The sequence below is a fragment of the Haemaphysalis longicornis genome, unplaced genomic scaffold, assembly GCF_048455015.1.
Source record: "Haemaphysalis longicornis isolate Haplotype H1 unplaced genomic scaffold, Haemaphysalis longicornis Haplotype H1 scaffold_4, whole genome shotgun sequence".
NCBI lineage: Eukaryota > Metazoa > Arthropoda > Arachnida > Ixodida > Ixodidae > Haemaphysalis > Haemaphysalis longicornis.
The window spans coordinates 71,573,548-71,595,582 of NW_027526361.1; the positions used below are offsets into that span (position 1 = coordinate 71,573,548).

The window sequence follows — 22,035 nt, forward strand, 5'->3', positions numbered from 1 at the left end:
TCCATGTGCGCTTCCAGGAAACCTCGGCGCTTATTCGTCGACAGGTTAACATTGTGTGATCCATTTGAAAAAAGAAAAAGAGCTATGAGAAGTGAATTCTCATACACAAGCGGTGCTCCTCCGCTCTTCAAAAGTGGCAACATATAACGCTCAACTTTCACTTAAACTGTATCAATTTTTTTTAAATATGTTCCGGCGTACCATCGAACTGCTGTTCAAGAAGTGCGATTCAGGGCAACCGAAAATACCAATTGAATGCGGATAGCGTATGAAAGTGTATAAAAAATACTGAATCTTTTCTCGAAACATTGCAGACTTTGTTATCACAACTTCGAAGACACGAAAATTATCGGGAGTAAAAAAAAAAGGAATATAGGTAGTGATAAAACAAATAAACGCGACTCGGAGGTAAAGTGTGCGCCGGTGGTGGCGGCAAACGCCCGCACGTATTGCACCATACAATGGCCAAAATTCCGTCAAGAGGTTCGGAGAGAGATGCAACACATGCGGTGGGCCTCCGCATAAGGTGCGGTGCCGCGCCTAAGTGCCCGACTCGTCCAGACCGTTGGGCAGACAATAAACACGACGCTCCCATACGCTGCTCGGTAACTTTGAAGTCCGACCTATCAACTTCGGCCTAAGTGCGTCTCGAAAATAAACCTCCTTGCCGTGCCACCGACGCCTCTTGAAGAGTGTATTGCGCGTATACGATGTTACAGCGAGATGCTGGCGGGGAACCGAAAGGCGCATGGCATTATATGGACGGCCCGTATACATAGAAACACTCTTCCGAGGCAGTGCGTTATAGTGCCACAAACAAACGCTCCTCGATGTAAGGGGCAACGTGTGAAGTGCTGAGTTTTTAACGCTGTGCACCAAGTTCGAGGGGGCCTGTACGATGCGTAACGATGCATCAGAGCAAAATTTCCAGATGTTTAGTTTAAGCAGTCAAGGAATCCGTAGATTACTCCCAGTGAAAAAAAGAAACACAGATACTGGGTAAAGCAAGTCTCTTCTTGATCGCATTTACATAAAAGGTTAGCTCATCCGCAAGCGAAGCAATTTTTAAGTATAAATTTGAATGATTTACTCGTAGCCATGCAGTTCTCAGATTTGCATTGTATACATGGCCATGTTTATTATTGATTGTTTCCCACGTATTGCAGCATTGAGGTGAATAACCGTTCCGCAGGAATAATTATGAAGCGCGAATCATTATTGGCCGCTGCTGTGTCTGCATAGCCATAACGCCCAAAACACAGCAATCTTTGAAAACGTGCGAATGCATTATTGTAGTTATATACACATAAGATCCTAAGCTAAGTTTGAAGGGCAAGTAATATAGTGCAAAAAACAAACATTAGGCACATTACCTTTAACACCGAATTTATGCTGGAGTATAGGGGCGCAATAGAATTCTTGACAAGTCATACACCGCAGAACACATTTACGCCGCCGTTATGTGCGCCACAGCAGCCAGCAATAAAATTGGGACAAAATCGTTGCCAGCGACCCGAGACAGCGGAAATAGCCTCTGGAGCAACGTCAGCATTCCCAGCACGAGCTGCGCTTAGAGACCGCAAATAACCGAACATGCAGGCGCGACGAGTTTGAAGAGGCGAGAAAAACAAACTATCGAGTCCAATGTTGTAAACTTTATTGCCTCAAGGGCAGCACTGCTACAGCTACACAGCGGAAAGGGCTGTGCACCTTGCTCAGGCGATGTTTCCATTTTATCGGGTTTTGTCTGTCCCCGGACACTATATATACTTGGGTGGCTTGATAGAGCCGCAACAACCCATAAAACGGCCCTTTATGGCCCCCCGATCACGCACGTATAACCTCGGAGAGATAAAAGAAAAAGCGAGGCGTGAACCACGTAAGTGACTATAGAATAAGAGGCCCCGGAGATAGTGATAGAATGAAGGGATTTTTTTTTCGTAACACACCTAAAGCATTCTAAAACCTCTATATTGGAAAACAACGAAGCATTTAATAGCCACCGGAACTGGGAGATCTTTTGTATGCGCGCGTTAGAGAGCATGACTCGTTTCAGCACGTATGGGGAGGGCTGAGTGTGTTTTATGGCGGCTCCGTTCGGATTGCATTCAATCACCGTTCGTGAATACGCCATATGCGTGTCATAATGTACCGTACACCGCTATTGGGGTGGCATATTGGACAGCCTTTTTGTGCAAGTCTGGGTGTTCGGTCACCATAAATGAATGGAAACGCGTAGTGTCAAAACAGCGAGAAAATGGTGTCTCGATGTGCCAGAATGGAAACGCGTAGTGCCAAAACCTTTTGCAACGCTAGGTTAGTTAGGTTACGATAAATTTCCCGAAGGTGCTATCATTCCATGTTGTTCTCTAATTACAGTGCACGGCTGGCGTTGAAGTACTTTGACTATGCTTAAAGAACATCGCCCCGATTGCGACCGATCTTGATCAAAATAGGAGCATGTATCGATGTGCCGGTACAAACCAGCAAAAATACTTGTGTTTCTGCCTTGCACACTAGTGGCTACGCCACATTCTGGCCTTCCAGTGTGCATGTCAGTATTTTGGCAAGTATTGCAGCCTTTAAGCGTTTATGACTGATCTCTATTTCGTAAAGCGTAACAGAAAAGTGATAGTTCATCGTTTTGAAGAATTTCAACAATGTTCCGAAAAGTTGCAAGCTGCTTTCATGTAGAAAAAGTGTCATCTTACAAACTTTACAACATGCTTAGACGAGTGGGTTAGCGCGATTCTGCAAGGCTGGTGAATTATGACAATTATTTTGGCTTGCCGTCGGCTGATGATTGCTAAGGGGTTGTCCAAGGGGCGGCCGCATAGAGACTAACGATACCGACAGTGTCCTAAGAGAACTGTAACCATTGGAGGTGTCTGTGTGTGTAGGGGGAGGGGTGGGGGGGTCAATTCAAATATGACCCTTCTTTAGGTGAGAGAGCATTGAAGACATTAATTTACTATTCATAGCTTTGTCTCAAAATATCGCGTGCTGATTGACTGTCACATGGATCCAAAATACAATAATGCACCCTAACTCCATTCTTTCACATCGATTGCAGCCCCATTCCAACTAAATTCTTTATTCCCAACTTATCTTTGACTGAAAATGCACTGTGAGGTTTCCTGCGGGAAGATGCAATGAATACTGAGATGGTGGAGGTTTCCTAACAATTAAAATAATATTTTATTAATATGCGCTCCCAGTTCAGCACACAAACAGTATAGGGTTTATCAAGTTACAATTTTTGGTACTAACGTACCGGTCTCTCTCCTAGGAGGTCCAGCGTTTCAAGGACCACATGGCAAATGTATACACGGCCAAAGTGACCAAACACAACCTGCCACTGGCCGCATACGCCCGACCACATGCACGCACGATGGATGAATCCTAAACGTGATGGATGTAAATCAGTCATGCATTGTTGATGCCGGTGTGATAGCTGAATCGAACGCGGTATATAGCGCACTATTCAGCGTGCGCCGTCTTGAGAAATTATGTAGCAGGCTCACAGTGCAAGGCGAAGCTGTGGGAAGAAAAGCAATTCAATGCTGACCAAAAGGCTGCGTTCTGCCTTCTATGAGTTATTACTTCCTTCCGCACCTCCCAACCCCATGAGTTACAGACAATGCATACTCCCTTTGGTGTGCATGATATATGATATATCTAGAGCTCTGTGCGTACAAACGAATGGAAGCTTTGAATCAACTGATCCGGGAGAGGGATGCATACGGTTCAAACCCCAGTCTTCCAAGTTATTGAGATGATAAGTTTTAGAGGCGTCAGTTTCGTCATAGATTCAGTTACATATACCTAAAACGTGGTTTTAGTCAGGAGTGCCTTGTTTTTGTCGTACCACTCCAAAATTGCCCAGTAAAACGCTTGTAGCTTCAGTGACCGTGGTGTCAATAAACGCGGCTTAATTATTCGGGATTTAAATCATTCGTGCCTCCAGAAGGGATCCTTAAATACCCTTGTTGCAAATAATGTTTTCAAGAATCAGTTATATTTCCGGACTAAGCATTCAGTGGAGGACGACGTCATACAAGTAATATGTGAATTGGGCCCGCTATGTGAGTTTGTTAGCAATAGCTATAAGCTTGACCCTTTTTTTTTTATTGACTTAGCGGTTGATATCAAGCAACAAAAGAATTTTAATGCCCAGACCAGAGAAATAGTGAAGAAGCACCAACGTTGCAGTTTTCGTTCGCGTACAGATTCCCGCAACATTCTGCGGGTTCTTTCGGCAGTCCGGCGTATGATACGTTTAGAATTCATGGCGTCTATTGCCTACAAAGCCACAAACAAGATCTCTAAACCCGTACATAGAATTTATAGTCGGCCTAAAACCTAGATCTCACAATGAAGTTCAATTCTAGCAGTATCATCACATAGCTACGTATATAAATGCTGGCGACAAAATTTTAAAAGTGCGTCTTGTATATTTTGCTGTATGCACGAAGCGCAAAGAATATTCAAGTAATTTCTTGGCCCCAATTTTGCTATATATCGAATGTCATTGCCGCATCGACCATGAACTGCTGTTGGGGGTAGGGTTGCGGCAGCAAAAATTGTGTATAGGAATTTACAGGCGGTTCTGGTCTTTCGAGGGAGCCCTATCACATGACGTTTACGATACGCTACAGAAAGGTCAGCCCAAATGCTCCACTGAATGGCCTTTGGGTCCACCGGGAAAGCCAGCCCACGGAGCTACGTGCATCTGTAGACCACATCCACCTTTTCTTCCATGTACAGTGTTGCTCGCCGTACATAGAACAATCTTAGAATTTACGAGACAATCAAGTGAGCCTTCCGACCATGACACGGTAGGCAAACAGCAATACCGAATGTTTTCCCGCCTCGTAAAGCAGCACTAGGCAGGACGTCAATGGTGGCTATGGCGTTGTGCTGTTGAGCCCAAAAACACGGGTGCAATTCCGGGCCGCGGCGGCCGCTTTCCTCGTGGAGGTGAAAAGCGATAACGCCCGTGCGTTCGAGACTTCGGCGCGCGTTAAAAATCTTTAGGTAGTCAAAATTAATCCGGAGCCCTCCACAACGGCGCGCATCATCCCCCGTGTAGCGTCGACGCATTAAACCCCACAATTAATCATACAATGGACATCAATGCTGCATCTTGGCGGAGTTGTAACACCGCACTCTAAGATGGCTACGCAAAATCGTGCTGGGTGAGAGAGCGTGTTCAGGGGAAATAACTTAGAATCGTCCGAGGTCAAATATTTTATCTCCCAGCGTGCGACGTTGTATCCGCGTTTGAGCTCAAAGAGAATATCGCCTCCCTCCTTCTGATACCCCCTCCCCCCCCCCCCCTTTAGAGTGTTGGGGCATGTGTGTGTGGGGGGGTTGGTGGGTGTTTTGTACAGTCGTTATGTGTGAAATGTGTGTGCATGGAAAAACGGACACCCGGTACCACGCCAAGGTGGTGCAACAACCTGCTACGCCTTACATCCATGTTCCCGAGTCTTCCATCATACCTCTTTCCAGCTCCTACATCTGCGCCATTTTTTGTAGATTTCTTCTAACTGCATCACTCCTAGTTCCCACATAAAATCGAAAAATACATTTTGTGGTGTGATGGAGCGGACTGGAGGAATCTTCCTCTTAGAGGCGCCTGTGAGAGAGACTTGAGATTGAGAGACTTGTGGCTCTATCATAGTGGCTTATAGAAAGTGATTTATTTCGATAACTAGGCATGCCAAGATTTTTAACCGAATAGGGCATCCCATTCTGTAAGGAAATGTGTATTTTGACACCGCGCTATTGCCAAGTTGCTGGGGAAGCTCCAGCCGTCATCGTGTGCGAGACACAATGGTTCGGGGCATTACATCGTAGGCCTCCCGAAACTCTGACGAGTTTAAAAAGGAGCTTGAAGTGATTCATAAAACAGAAAAGGCTTCAATCACGACACAAAATTGCGAAAAGAAGATATCCCGCGATAATTCCCCCGTAACGTGGTACACGTTTAGGCAAACTAGCACCGCGGGGCCAACTCGACCAAGAGAATGCCTGGCACGACGGCGTCGTCGTCGCAGAAACGTCAGCGCTTCTCCAACGGGGTCCGCGAAAAAACTCTTTCTTTGTTGTTCCGACTCCGCCGCCAGCAGCGCCTTCTTTTTTACTATTCCCCTTCAGGCGATTCTTCCGTCGCCGTCTTAACGCGCGGCCCATAGTCTGGAAACATTTCAGCCAACGACGTTACCCCATTGGCCGCTTGTTTCGAGCCTGAAAATGGTTGGCGTCCCCTCCGCTCTTCCGCTCGCTCCCATCCCTCCACCCTCGGGCGGCGTCCGCCATTCAGCCGAGCCTGCCCCGGGGTTCTCGTTGCGCGCCCGTTTTCTTCTAGCCGCACGCTTCCCAGAAGCAGCAGCAGCAGCAGCAGCAGCACCCATCGAGCCCCAGCAAAGTCCCTTAAAGCACGTACGTGCCGCTATTGTTCGTGGGCGTTATCGATTTCGCTGGTCCTTCCTTCCAACCCACCCTAGCCGACGTCCCCATTGCGCCTGTCTTTTTTTCTTACCGAGCGCTGGTGCGCAACATCGAGCCAAGGAGAAAAGCGCGGGGTGGGAACGCCAACCCACGAGGGAGTCTCGGGAGAAGCGGAACCGAAAATAAGGGACGCCGCCGCCACGGCGGGAAGCAAGAGGGGAGAACGAAGGCGGCAGGAACCAAAGAAAGAGGAGGGCGGCACCGTGCGCTAATCTGAGGCTGTGGAGAGGAAAAACAGAGGTTGGTGGGAGTGGAGAGGGGATAAGGGAGGCGCGGGAAAAGGGGGATCGTGGGGAGCCGAGAGGGAAATCTCTATACGGCCGTTTCCAGAAGCGCTAGTCAGTGACAGCTGTGACCAACAATGATGAACGGCTTGCACTACTACGGCTGAAAGAAACTTTGGGCGCCCTCCGTTCAGCCCTCCCGCCAAGTATTAAGATGGCGCAGTTTGATTTTTCTCCCCGCTGAATGGGTGAAAAGAAAAGAAAAGCCGGGACGGAAAAAAAAAAAAAGAAACTGCCGCAGCACGAACAGTAGCGTTTCAAGAGCGCACGGCTCGAATCAATGGTGCCGTTCGCCTTCCCCTCCTCACACTCGGGCTCTTTTCTCTGTCTCTCCCTATAGGGTCCTTATAGTCGTTCATGGCTGCTTGGACGTGCGGTTGCGAGGTCTACAAAAAATACACACACATTGGCCGATCGGACCGTGCGCATTCGAACTGAGAGCCGTTTTCGGAATGATGAGTGGCCTTACTGCCGATCTGGCCGTTTCGGCCTCCGCGGATGACCATTGTGGAGGGAAAAAAAATCAATTTAGGCTTCCCAAAATGCCTCCTTCGGGAAACTCACTAGAATGGGACGGAGTTGGGCACCACGTCTTAGTTGCCTCTTCCCCCATCCTGGGACAGCTTGAAGCTGACAACGCTCCACCCCCCCCCCCCTTCCCTTTCTTCGTGCCCTGGTGCTCATAAGCTCTCTCTTTCAGCACTTTCGAGTTAGCAATCGCTTGCTTATTTTGCGCGTTCCTGGAACGGGTGGTTCAGGCCCGCGGAGCCGTTTCTTTGCGTTAATTCCGCACGAACACGCCGAAAAAAGTCGCCGATTCAGCACGGCGCTAGCGCGCAATGAGAGAAATAAACCGCTTCGACGTGATGCCTGGTCAGCAGAGTTCCGGGAGCGCGTACCTTTGCGGCTACTTGTTTATCCTTGTTGCTATTCTTTCTTGTCATTTTCTATAAATATTTTGTGGCGGAAAGAAAAGAAATCGCTTCGGCTCGCACATATCCCAGAATAATGATTTTGCCCCTCGCATTGCTGAGTAGTGAAAACACGCACACACACAAAACAAAGTTCCCATTTTATAGGTTCGCCTCGCTTCGCTACTCACGATCCACAGGGGAGCTCTCCTGGTTGGGTGCGGTAACTCCTGAAAAACGGCATTCAACAATTAGGTATGCGCCTAGCGAAACCGGGTAGATTAAAGAAAGAAAAAAATTCCAAACGTGAATGAGGTTTATTCGATCAAAATAACAGCCGTCCGAGTAGCGTAAAATAACAAATAAAGCTGGAGAAATGAACTAAAAATAGACGAAAACGGCGAATTATAAGAGAAAACCGCGAGAATCGTTGTTCCGTCGTACTGTCGTGTTCTTGTTGGCACTCGAAGAATCGTTTTCCCGCGCGTTTTTGCGCCCAGTTCTTCCCTCAATTTGCCCTTTCTACCCGCGAAACCATAAGTAGCGCCATTCATTTGCATAGCGCCGGAGGTCAAGTCGCCCACTTCCACAAATTGCAACACATCTGCGATGGTAAAGTGAAATAACCCTTACGACTGTCGATGAGGAGTAAAGAATTCGCGAGTGCTCTTCGACAGTAGAGACCTCGTTGTCGCGCATAAATGATGAAACTGCACGTTTAAGGTACCAGAAATCTCACAGCCCATGCCTAAATGCTTTGTCCTTGAGGAACCCCGCGCATTTCCCTATCTCTCACCTCGTCGAACCCCAACACACGTCGCAACGAAAAAGCGAGACCATCTAAGCCGATCGGAGAGACAGGCAGCGGTTGCGTGCGCGAGTCAGGTTACCGGCGCCGCATACAAAATGCGGCGTTGCGCGGAAAAGTCGCGTATCAGAGCAGAGGGACCGTATAACGAGGTGTCGCAACACGAGGAGGCCGCAGTTGAGATCCTTATCGTTCTCCGTAACGACCTGGCTGGCGCGTCCGAATGACTCCGTCCGCGCTCCGTGCGTCTGCTCTCTGCTACCCTCCTGCAGCGCGGAACGACAGTCTGAGTGCGATCGCCATCGCGTTGTCACTACCAAAGCACGAGGCCTGAAAACCTCCGTCTTTTTTTTTTTAATTCTGAGACTGCTATAAACCTTCCCAACTTCGTCATGAGAGAAGCCATTTTACCAGCGGGATGTGCAGCCGCACTATAATTGGCGCAGTCGACAGGACGTCCTTACTGCGCATGCGCGCCACAGCCCATAACATGTATGGATCCTATCAATGTTTAAAGGGAGATAGAGAGAGGGCTCTTATTTTGGCGGGAAGGCTGTAGGTTAAGTGGAGTAAGGAAAATTTTTATAGCAATCAAAGAATGAATGCAATGACTTTTCTAACTTTTGGAAATTTACCTTGGCCGCCACAGCGAACTTCGACATGGTTGGTGCAGCGGTTGGGTGGCCTTTATGCTCGGCGTTCACGTTTTCAGCGTCGCGCTTCCTTCGGCGTGGACTTTCCCGCAACGCGTTATGCCCAGTGAAGCGGCGCGTTGGCGGGCGCCCAAGCAAAGACAAGCCCACGTCAAAGTGAACTGCGCTTCGCGGTTAACCTCCCTTGGCCAGCTTCCTTAGACGTTCACGGATTACCTGTTCAATACAGGACCAGTTTTGGGTGATGAAGGGCGTTGTCAAGCAGATGCGATTGCGTCTGTCTGAGTACGCCCCATTTTATGCGAAAACTGCCCCACAGGGTTCGGAGGGCTCTCGGAGAAGCGTTTAATAACGTGCGCGGGCATGACGCCAGCAAAAACTCATATCTACCTCTTGTTCTCTCAACTCAAGGGAAATACGCAGAGAAAAGGGCGAGCCAGTGTCCAGGAACCGGAATAAAAGAAAGGGGGAGAACGCTGAAAAAATAAAGGTAGGCGTGTGAAAGGCTCCCATCGCAGTGTGAATAATGCCCGAGAGCCGCGCTGGGCGTTCTGCTTCGAGCTAACGCGAGAGGGAGGGGTCGATGCAAGCCCTCGAGGATGACAGGAACCAACGAGCTTCGGTGAGTTATGCGCGTTTTTTTTAATACATTGTTCACCGGGGAGCCCTCGTGATTCGCGCCGCAGATAGGCATCGCGGCCTTCAGTTGCACCCCTGCCGCTCCGAGCGCCCCCTGCGTTTCATTCTTCGAGCGCGCAACTAATGCGAACGGGAAAGGAGAGAGGGCGCGGCCATTCGTCACCGGTGCGTGCTTACCCTCGCCGCTTAACCAATTAAGCGAAGAATGCAGCCAGTGGGGGAAGGGAGGGAGGGCGAGTAGACAAGACAAGGAACGGAGAGCGGTCGAAACGTCGGACCTTGCGCAGAACGCGGCAAATGCAGGATCGGTTGCATGTTGTTGAATGAGCTGAGTGAAGGCTCCGTAGCAAGCCTGTTGAGGGATGGCGCCGAGAAAAGGAAATCAGCGAAACATACTTGCTGCGGGAGAGCGAGAGTTATGCGCCATTACTGATTGGCATAATAAATCGAGCTTACCAGAGAGGGGTTTTCTTTGAGTGGGTAACATGCCAGGAACGAGTTCTCCGGCCCCTTATTGACAGCCTGATTACGAGCTGAGTCTACATGGTCTATCTCGCACCCCATGAACTGTTACGGTTCGGAAAAAGAAAGGCCTTACACATATGAAGAGAATGGAGTTCGCCTGCAAATATTGTTGAATTACAAAGGTGTTGTCCAACTCTAAACCACACGCAACTGGGTCCAGGTACCAATATGTGCGTAATGCCGATCCCGCCGAAAGGCGGGGGATCAGAGATATTGCGCCCGAATAAAGCACGGTACTCGGAGTTTCCTAACGAGAGACGGACGTAAAACTAATGCACCTACTTTTTTTCTCTTCCTAATGGGGAACTGACGTCATACTGATGTAACTGTCGACTTAGCAACAGCCATCTAATGGAGTGCCGGGTTGCACCAAAACCCAACGGTATTTGTTTTTCTTTTTGTGAGTGTCGGGAGGCGGATGAGGACAAGGAAAGTCTTAGCGGCACTCAGGAAAATCAAGCTTCACCGCCGTGGTCATTCATTTCCCTTCGGTAAAGAACTCGTGCCCGCCTGCCAGCAACAATTTGCTAGAATCACTACTCTTCAACACTGCCGGAAGAGTCCGGCTCGCGCGTATTTTCTCCGCCATTTTGGATCCTCCTCCGGCAAAGATGCACTAACCAAACTAACAGCCGCTGCGTTCTGAGTTGCAAGACGCTTCCTACGACACCTACGCGGTTGGGGCCAGCGGCAGCTGCGATGCAGCCGTGGCTCTGGCGCTGTCCGGCCGGGAGGGAGTCCAGGCACAGAGGGCGACGCTGAGGGAGGGCAGCGCTCTGCAGCATCCCTCCCGCTGCCGTACGCCCTCTCCTCGCTTTCGTATCCGCAGCTCGGGCGTGTACGGCGCGGAAAATGGCGCCATTTGGCGGGCGAAACAGCGAGACGGAAGCGCTGTTGAGATAAGCCTAATGGTGCCGTTTAAGCGCAACTGCGGTCCCGGAACGGCCCGAGCCAGGGGCTCTTCTCCGCGGGCCGGGGAGAAGTGCGCCATGACGACAGCGGTGGTGGCGGCCTGTTTACGGCCGGCTACATGACTGCGCCTGCGGCCGGATAAGCACCCGCGCGCGTCCCGGTGATGAGAGACATCGGTCAAAAGTTGGGCCCTTTTATAACAGCAGAGGATCGGCGTTATGGGAGGAGCGCTTTCCTGCTACGGCTCGGCGCAATCGTCGCTCGCCAGCTCATTACGTACGTCCCGGAAAGCTGTAAAAATGTAGCAAACGATGAATAGGCCGTAATAATTATTATTCCTTTGCGCAATAGCTAGTATTCACATGACGCTTAGGTACAGTGCGAAGAAACGTAAAGGGGCCTTGAGGCAACATTTTTTTTTTTTTTTTCACATTCGGACAAGGTGACTAGATGCGTCCAATCACCGAGGTTATGAGATAACAGAGTAACTGAGGCCAACATTATGGCCTCGAGGCCGACGTAAAGATTCGTACCTGGCTCGAAATTTCTCTTTTTCTGCGTTTAATTTTTCATCCCGAGGCATATTTCGTTGCAGTGGGCGTATATATGTACAGGAAATACGATGAAATTGGCCGCCGTCCTTTCAGTTGCAGCAATAAAGTATTCATAAGTTATTTCCAGAACAGCGCTGACAACAATGAATAAATAAGGGCCATTTCTTGGAGGTGGATATAGCGTTGCATCCAGACAGGTAGAAAAGAAGGACAGATATGTCTGTATTACGATTATTGCTGATATTATTAAGGCTTTAGCACAGCCATCTGTGTCCGCAAATGTCCAAAGCAGCTTGTTTACATTGCGAGAATGTTCCTTCCATGTCTTTCCCATGTACCGGCTTTCCCATTTAGGGTATTTATCACGAATGCGAACGCTCGCGCTATACACGGTGTAAACGCGCAAAAGATAGTAAAGATTATCCTTAAGTTGTGTTCTGTATTTGTAACCCCATAAAGGTCCTCCAGATAAAAAAAAACAGTTTACACTATAAAAAGAAGGAGACGTAAACATCCCTTTGTCAGCGTAGGCCATGACTACATTTGTTAGGGCTGCGAGGACTCGCTAACAAACGATAGCAAGTTTGCAAAGTAATCTAAACTTCTCGAGTTAGATCTTGCGTGAGCACACGAGTTTAGAGCACACACTTCCGAGTGCAAGGCAATGACTATGAGGGTGAAAAAAGAACGCACTTATTTATATATATACCGTTAAAAGCAAACCGACGTAAAAACAAGCCGTGCTGTCAGGCGCGTCAGTGAAAATCCGTTAATTTCGGGTTATTTATGTTCCGCTTAGCTACCGTTTAATTAAAACGCGCCAGGTTGAGATTGCAAGCGCAGAGTGCGAATTTCTCGCTTCCTCACCCGGTTGCTTCCTCGTTAGCTTGGAGGCTCACAAATATCGCACGCCACGCAGCCGTTGTACGCTTTAGACTAAATTTGCACACCAAGGCAACCCGTTGTACGCTTTAGACGAAATTGATTTCCGTGGGCCCTAATAAATTAGGCACTCCGCCGACTCGCCTTAATTATGCGACGAACTAATTCAGGAATACAGCAAAAGTGTTAGCCTCGAATAATCTAGCCCGCAGACACTGATGGTAGTTTGTTTTTTTCCTTGAATTTTTACACAAAAATAAAAGTTTGTCTGAGAGCAGGATCTGCGCTAAGATTATAGTGGCTAAGTAAGCCTCTACGTTAGCCCGAAATCGGTGTATATTTGATTACTTTAAATGTACTCGGTGGAACCCAAAATTTAAGCTTGCCGACTATATTGCATTAGCTCGTATACGCGGCTGTGCCGTCACATGTATACGTGATACGCCCAGATAAAAACGATACCATGGTCTACCAATACTGTTCCCATGAATTTCTCACAAGTAGGCGTTAACTTTACGATCGCGTGTACTATCGGCGACAATATAAGCATTAACGATACGACTCCTGAATTCAGGCCGTATCTACGCAAGAAACAGTATATCCTCTTCGTTGAGCCACATCACCTATAGGAACTAAATAAAACTAACTTTTCATTGACCAAGGTGACGCAGAAAAAGAAAAAGTGATGGGGATTGCTCGAGATGGTGTTGCACTTTCGTGAATTCGGCACAATCCCATGGGTTAGCTTCACCGCAATGCCTTTGTATGGCCGGATAATGTTTCCAACAAAGCGAATTCAGTGAATGACGCGGTGTGCCTGACATACGAATTGCCTCAAATTCATTCTGTGCGATGGCATCCCGCGATGCAAGCATCACTTTTGCCGAGGCGCCGTGCCACAGCGCAAATCCCATTTTTGAATCAAATTGTATCCACGCCGCTGGCATTCGCCGAATTTGCTTTAATGGTGGCATTGGCGAAGTGGGTGCATTGTGCGGAAGCTGAGCCACGGAATCGCCTTTGCTGGCAACTCACTCAGCCTAGGAGTTTCGCTTACAATCGAGTGTGCAGTGAGCATTTGAACACTCTAAAAAGTTCCCGTAGGGTGTCTTCACCACAGTGTCTCAGGATGATCAGTAGAAGGGGACTAGTGCGCAAATCCGGCGAATGAAGAAGCCCAACATACGATTTGATTTAAGGTATCTATGCGCGCAAGCAATGGAACGGAAGATGATAGGTGTAGCATTAAGGGACAAGAAGAGAGCGGAGTGAGTCAGGGAACAAATCAGGGAACGGAGTGAGTGTTAAGGACATATTATAGAAATTCAGAAGAAGAAATGGACGTGGGCAGGGCATGTAGTGCGATTGCAAGATAACCGTTGATCATTAAGGGCAACAAAGTGAATCCTTAGAGAAGGCAAGCGTGGCAGGGGGGCGGCAGAAAGTTAGATGCGCGGATGAGATCAAGAAGTTCGCGGGGATAAAGTGGCTGCAGTTAGCACAGGGCCGGTATAATTGGAGATCAATGAGAGAGGCCTTTGCCCTGCAGCGGGCGTAGATGGGCTGGTGATGATGATGATGTGTGCAAGGAAAACACCAGGCGTGAATGGTGTTTTTCAGTGCGCAATGTTTCTGCGCAGGTACCCTTTTTCACTCAAATTGGATGCGCGGCCCCGCCATTTGCCGAATTTGCACACTATAGCCACTTCGATTGGTCATTCCTGAACATTGTGGTGAAGACGCCCTTTCTTTAGAGTGTTCACGAAGTGCCGGAATACGGAATAACGAGACTCTTAGCAGCTCGGGACGGAAAAAAAACTTACACGAAGAAATTATTTGTTTGACGATAACTAGGTGTGCGCGTGCGTGAGCCTGCACCACTCTTCAACCACCAATAGGTCTGCTTCACCACAACGCACGTGAATGACCAATCGTGACAGCCTAAGGTCGGCAAAGGAGACGGTATAGCACACAGTTTGTCTCAAATGACGTAAACAGCACTCAAACAATGCGAGTGTTGAGCGTTGCAATGCGGAATGTCACACAACGGAGATCGTATTCTTGAGTGGGATCTTATGCCAGGCTTCCGAATTGGTCACTCTGCTGCTCACTTTGTTGTTATGCGGTGAAGCATACCAGCACATATTATATTAGGGGGAAAGTGGTGAGCGATGAGCTAATTATTCGCTCGTTCACGAGGCATGGGCTCAACGAATCTTAAACGAAATACTTTTTGTAGCAGCGAAGGGTCTTCTAGGTATATTATGCTGAAGCAGATACACAAACATTAATTGTTTTCGTGCAAAGGATGAAAGCAAAGAACACGCGTTCCATCCTCGCTATCAGTAATGCTCAGCTAGGGTAGCGCTTACTAGAGTCTTCAATGGGATGCAATGCATCGACGTATAATTGTGCTTTCTGTGAAAGGGCTGTGAGCGCCATTTGAGCACACCGGGAGCAGGTTTTCACGCCTCTTTTCTCAATACTCTTTGAACTAACGCCCACGGTCCTGTGGTATTACGTCGTTTCTGCGCGCAATCCGCTGAAGTCATCGTGAATCTCCTTGATGAGGGGACGGGCGATAGATATATACCCCGCACACCCAATCCCATTTAGAGCACGGAACGTAACTAAGGTATTACAGTTTAGTTCGGCTGATATCGTCAGTTTCATTAAACATTGTGCTCTCTCTCTCTCTCTCTCTCTCTCTCTCTCTCTCTCTCTCTCTCTCTCTCTCTCTCTCTCTCTCTCTCTCTCTCTCTCTCTCTTGCTCTTCAAGGTATTAAAGGCGCACACATCAGCGCACAAGCACTAACATACCGGTGCCATCTGAAGGAATAACTACGGCACACCCAAATGCCGGATTTTTTTTAATAGGTCCTGAAATGTGTCCCAGCTTATGAACGTGTTCTCCAACGACTGAACGCCCATATCAGTTAACGTGTTCTCTGCATACACTGACAAGAACATTAACCGAGTCTCAGATAGCGATGACATCCATAGTCCCCGAAATTTTTAAGCACATGGCCTGATTACTTGCGGAAAGCTCGTCGTCAAAGTTTTGTTCTCCAAGAACCAGTAACTTCAGGAAGGCGCCAAGGGGCTGCGATTTTTTATACAGAAGCTATTCTGAACATGCGTTCTCTCCCAAAGCCTCGCGACGTCGGTCTCGCGAACTGAAGAATGACGAGAACTGTTCGCCGTTTACCGCCTTCCTCATGCATACAGTCTGAGTGAGGAATGCATTGTAGATGAGCGAGCAAGGCAAGGTCTGAAAGTATACCACATACTCCACAAACAAACGCTACAGCACATTCGATGTTCTTCGCCCTTTAACGCGAGATGCCTCGGACCGCAGTGTTGCCGCACGGAACAGAGACCTCGCCAATCCGCTCTGTTGCTCCGCAACAGGCTCACGCCTGTTATAAGCCACGGGAATTGCGTCGCCCGCAAAAATACCGGGCATTCCGGCATGCAAGCGGAGCATGCTGCCGGCCTGCGCAGCGCTTCTTCGCCCGAGAGAGAGAGAGAGAGAGAGAGACTGGCCCATGTGTCTGCGTATACGCAAAGGAGAGACTCAGAGACAGGGAGGCACCCCACGGAAAACAAGAGGGCAGCATTCTGGCGCCACCGCCCAAGAGCTCTGGATTAACAGTTGTTGGCACTGTTCGCGACGGCAGTACGTCGGCGCACAAAAGCAGCCCCACCGCGAACCCCCTCCTCCCCTCGCCCTCTCCCCTGCAGTCACCCTTATGGAGAAGGAAGTAGAAGAGACTCCTCGAATCCGGTCTGAATCAGAGGGCCACCGCCGCGGTGGACTTTTGCGCGCGCGCCACCACCATCGCTACCAGCAGCGAGCGGCCCGCAACGTGGGGCTGATTTATGCAAAGGTCACGCCAGGTCAAGCAGTCCGAAGAAGAAGCCACTTGGTTCTCTCTCGCTGCTTGCGAGCTAGCGTATACACACACGCACGCACACACGCACGCATCCTTTCTTCCTTCCGAGCCCCTTCAGCATCTCCCGCCTTAGCCTTCCTCTTATCTTGTCTCCGCGCCCATGTATATTCCTCCAAACGCGCTTATATACACTCTATCGCGTATCCGCGATGCGTGCGCGGACGCGTCGCCATCTTACAGGCATCGTTGCCGCATTTCGGCATCAAAACGAGCGAGAGAGAGAGAGAGGGGGTTGGACTATTACTCCTGGCTTGATCGCCGTATTCAAATTTTTTTGTCCAGCAAGCAACCACGCCAGATTCTTCGAGGCTACAACATGATGCCCCCTCCCTCCATTCAGCCTCGTCTTCCATCCTCCCCACTCCCCCGTCGTAATCCGCGTGAGGATGCGACGTTAGTTTCACGTATGCTCGAAACGTCCGCTATTATAAAGCGCATCTCTACCGGCCACCACCACAGCGGCCACCCCGTGCAAGGAAGACGACCAGCGTTGCGTGAGCGCTTGCTTATGCAGATGGCCGTTCACGAGGGGCTCGCCCTAATCCGGACGATGCTTATGAACGACTGCTTTCATGCGCGTTTTCATAAAAGCAACTACGGGCGCATCTTCTTCCTGTTCGATGTTGCTCTCGCTTATCTGGCAGTGGTTACAGAAAGGTAGTAAACAAGGTTTTTGCCCTTTCAACTTGCGCCGCCGGACCTTCCGGTGGGCTTTTGCGCAACACTGCACATTCATTGTAGCAACGTTACGTGGCCTAACGACAGCACTCCTCATCTTCGCCTGATATGATATACAGGGTTACAGAGTAACGTGCCAGACTCAATTGTGGACGCCCAATGCAATGATTCCTCAATGGGCCGCATAGAAACGACAACACGAAGAAGGGGCGCATCTGATGTGAGGCCCGGAACCATGATGAGTGTATAGGAAGCAGCGCTGCCGGAAATGGACGCACACTCTTAGGCAAAAAGGACTAAAAGTTCGTCCTTTCGGGGACTAACGGCCTCTGCCACAATCATTAGTCCCTTTGGGGACTAACTGCGAGGGGACGAACGGTTAGTCCCCCACCCGGATGGTCCGTTCCGATACTCCCCAAGGACGAACTGCGTAGAGTGCAGAAAAAAGAAAAAAACGCCAGCACCGGCAGGGATCGAACCCATGACGCCCGGAATTATACATAAGGAACCCGACGCGCTAACCGCTAGACCACGCCGCCGGGTGGTTCCTGCGGCAGATAATATTCAAGTGTACAGCGTGTAGTCCTGTGCATAACGAAACAGATCCATTGCAACTGGTGCCCGAATTTCTATCTGTGCAAGCGAACGTGACCGCGTCTTGCGCCTTGCGCTTAGCGCTTTGCTAGGTTTAGGGACTATTGCTCAGTTCGATTCGAAGTAGAGCCTCACAACCATAGTTTTTTCGTAAATAACAATCAACTCGTCGTCGCCTAGTTGAGATAGGTAGCTGGGCGATCGGACGACTCATTTGTTTCCGCACAAATTAGCGCAAGCTAAGTGCTTTCTTAGTGTTCGATACATATGTTAAGTGCTCTATGTAACGTGTGTGGAAGGTGTCGTCTGTGTGAGTGTCAGAATAAGGAAACATGCCATATTTTCCTGCATCGGCGAAAGCGAATTTGGTGTTGCTTAGCCTGAATTCTTCAAATTCGCGTCGCTAGACGATTGCGACTGCGAAATGCAAGCGGGTTTCACAGCAGTTGCAGCATTGTCATAGCTTTGGTGCCCAAGGCAATTATGTACCGAGTGTAAAAGATAACTTCGAGACGCTTACCTGTAGCGAGCATTTTTGTTTTGCAGTTGTCATCAGCAACATGCGTTTTTTTCTGGTCTGTTAAACATATACATATTCATTACGCTCAGGGATCCACTTTTGCTATTGTCGCTAATTTTTGAGTTACTGTTAAGGCGCTTGAAAGCTTTCATTGGCCGTTATTATCTCGCACGAATCGAATGCAACACAGCGTATCAACATAACCTCGCCGAGAAGCGTATGACAATCGCGCTTCGCCGCTCCTTGCCATTACCCGCCGCTCTACTAACCCTAGGCGATTTTCTTATAACTAACATCAATATTTTCTCCCGTGGCACCATCTAAAGCACCCAGTGACTGCAATGCCTTGTGTTTTGGAAATATAAAACCGCTCGCAGACATATGCGCGAAAGGGCAACGACGACGCCATTAGGGGATTAACGACGCAGCAAAGAGACTAACTGCATGCGTTTCGTCTTCCCGTTACTCCTTATAGATCGGCGGGGACGAACAGTTAGTCCGAATTTATGCACACGGCACGTACTCTGCCGCAGATACTCCCTTTGAAGATGAACGGTCGCCCGCGAAGACTAACGGCTGTATTTTAGTCCCTATTTTAGTCCTTTTTGCCTAAGAGTGCAGAGGGCAATGGTCGCTTGATAAGCTAACGTTTCATTTTCATATGGCTAACGCCCGTTGGCCTATAGGACGGGTAAAGGCTAGAACCATGTATACGACTAATTTTCGTCCGGTAACTTGTTCCGAAACCAAAATTGTTAGGCTGGGAGTAACGCTGCTAGGCGTGTCTTAACGCATTCTTGGCAAATTATGCGAAAACAAAATATGTAGGCGGGAAAAATCAAACATGCGTGCGCTGCTATGAAAGCCATTTTCAAAGAGTATAGGATATTAGTAGTTTTTCTTGACAAAAAAAAAAATAACGGCTGCCATTGTCGGATATCCAACAAGACATGACCGATTATTTATAAGCACGAATGTTGCAAGAATTTCACGGAAACGAGCTCTTCCGTAGCCGTAGAACATAGAAGTGACCGAGAAAATGGCAAAGAGATTGTGAGCAAACTGCGTTAATCCAAAAAAAAAAAAACAAGACATCACATGCTAATCACTGCCCAACGACATGAGCCCACCCACCAAGTCGAACTGCCGTGGACCGCAGAAAAAAAAAATAAAAGAGCACGATGCGGCATCGTTCCCATAAATGTGATACACATTAGAGACTAATCACCTCATTGAGTATGCGAAACTCGGAATATATGGACATTACATCCATTCGGTCTTATCACGTGAGCCTGCCATGTCATAATACCCCAATTATCGGGAACGTCTCCGAGTTGCCTCTCGCGGCGAATCTCCGGTCGCTTTCGCTTACATCTTCGCTGCGGTAGGTACCATACCACACGCACGCCGGGCCATTTCTGTAGATCTGCGCTCCTTAGTGACGGGGCAACTGAACGAGCTAAAAGAGTGCCCGCACGCTCGCACCGCCGCCGGAGCGTGCAGGAGTGCAGGTGTATGCCTCGACGCGCTATCAAAGAAGCGCCGAGCCGCCAGTTTTGTTGCGCATGCCAACGACGCGATTCCTTCAGTCGGCCGGGACTCCCAACTGCCGCAGGGCACGAATGTCACCGCACTCTCCTATTTCCATGCCATGCGCGGGCCCTCTTGCTCGCTTGAGGCGTCGGAAACGCGATATGTGCCGCCTTTCGTCGATAGTTAGACCACGTTATAGGAAACGCGTGCTGAAGACCAAGGTCTCTCTCTCTCTCTCTCCCCTCCTACCTCTCTTTTCGGAGCGTTGAACGCCACCCTCGGATTTGCTGTTTCAGTAACTAACACGGACGGAGCAGCCCATTGATTCTTCCTTACGATGTCTACATCTTGGTTATCATTTCGTTCTCTTCCTTTTTGCCTCCTCTGGAGTATCAGTACTTACCTAGCGCTGTTTCTAACCTGTGATTGGTTATTCGCACCGACGCCTCGACCTGTTACGTCTATCCCTGCATTGCATATATAGGGTCAATCGTATTTATTAACAGACTGGCGCCTTATTCGCTTGATAATCATGATCATAGTTCGTGGCTTCCTTACATTCGTTAGGCTGTAAAACTTGCTTGGAAGGGGTTACTAATTTTTAGTGGCCACTTGCGTCTCCAGGGAATATAGTTACTGCGTTAATTTACGCATAGGGCCTCCTTTCGTATATTTAACATTGATATTTTAATTATGCACCGCATAAACCTTCTCTCAATAGTCCGAACCATATCACCATACTAAGGTGTTCCTGTATTTTCAGCGACCGTTATCTTACGATCGTTTCCGTAATAATCCGACTCCCCGGCTTCCATTTTTCCGCATGATATTCTTTTAAACTTTTAGGAAATACTATTAAATATTGTTAGGGCAAAGCTGCACGCTGTTGGGTGATTTGAATCTGGGTTGGCTTCACTCCTCATCAAAACGAAGTATCATCAAGGTCGAGTGTTTTAATCCGTCGCGAGGTGTCACAACATCTCGTCAAAATGCAAAGAGAAAAAACGTGTAAAGTTAAATGATCATCACATTGCGTGCCAGTGATCCAAAACTCTACTTCATTGAAGAAGATCTAAAAAAAAATGTTTTTAGAAATACCCGAACGCTTGCATTCATAAATCGTCGTAGATACTTATGCCGAAAGCCTGCCCCGCTACATAAAAAAAGAAGTGTGGATTTCCCTTGCAACGCCACGAAGGGTCAATCACTGCGCCGGAAAACATTTTAATAATAAAAAAAAAAGACTGGAAATACGCTTTGAGTCGATACTGCAGCATTCACTCTGACATTACGCAGTGTCGGCAGTCTCGCACCCGTCGCCATTATCACAGCGCAGACGGCACTCTTCGAAACAAATCGTATGTCAAGCCTCACCATTCACCTGCTGTTGCGCTATAATGTAAACGATTGGTCATTCAGGAGCGCCGTGGTCGACCCTTCCAAGGCTGTTGCGATGCGACAGCATTAAATGGCTTATTCCGCGAACAATCCGGCGTCAGCGATGTCTGTAGTAGCGAAACGGCCCCTAAATTCTCATTGGTTGAAACTGTCGCGTGGCCCCATACCAAAGTGCGTCATCGTTGTTAAAAGCCAACGGAACTGCTGGCACCGCAGCGGGAAGTGCGTACGTTCAGGCCGCACCCAGCGGCGCCGCAGTCACCAATGGTTTAGAGCGCTTCGCCGCACTTCTTGCCGGCGCTGGGGCCGCTTCTGTTCCATGGCAGCTCCCGCCGCCAGTTCGACGCCACGTCATCCTTGAGCGTTCAATTGGACCTTAGTGTCTTCGCATTCACAACTAATAAGGGCGGCTTAGGCGCCCTGGGATTGTTTTATCGTGCACTGTATTACACGGCTTTAAAGTGAACTGCCTAGTTCTTTTTCATATCCGGAAGCACTAGCTATGCAACTGTTATCAGAGTACAGGAAACTTCTTGTATACGCATCGCGCCCTTTCTGCACTGCCGCTTCCGATATGGTTGCCTGCGTCACACACGTGCGCCTGAGACAAACGATGCGCATATATTACTCCCACGGGAAAAGCTTGGAGGGGCGAATTTTTAATACCCAGAT

General features: G+C 48.8%; 1 protein-coding gene across 3 annotated transcripts in view; it reads right to left on the reverse strand.

Annotated features, from left to right (window-relative positions):
- LOC144178906 (homeotic protein ultrabithorax-like) overlaps positions 1-22,035 on the reverse strand; it is a 394,614-nt gene that overhangs the window by 68,345 nt on the left and 304,234 nt on the right. The gene's annotated exons all lie outside the window — the stretch shown is intronic.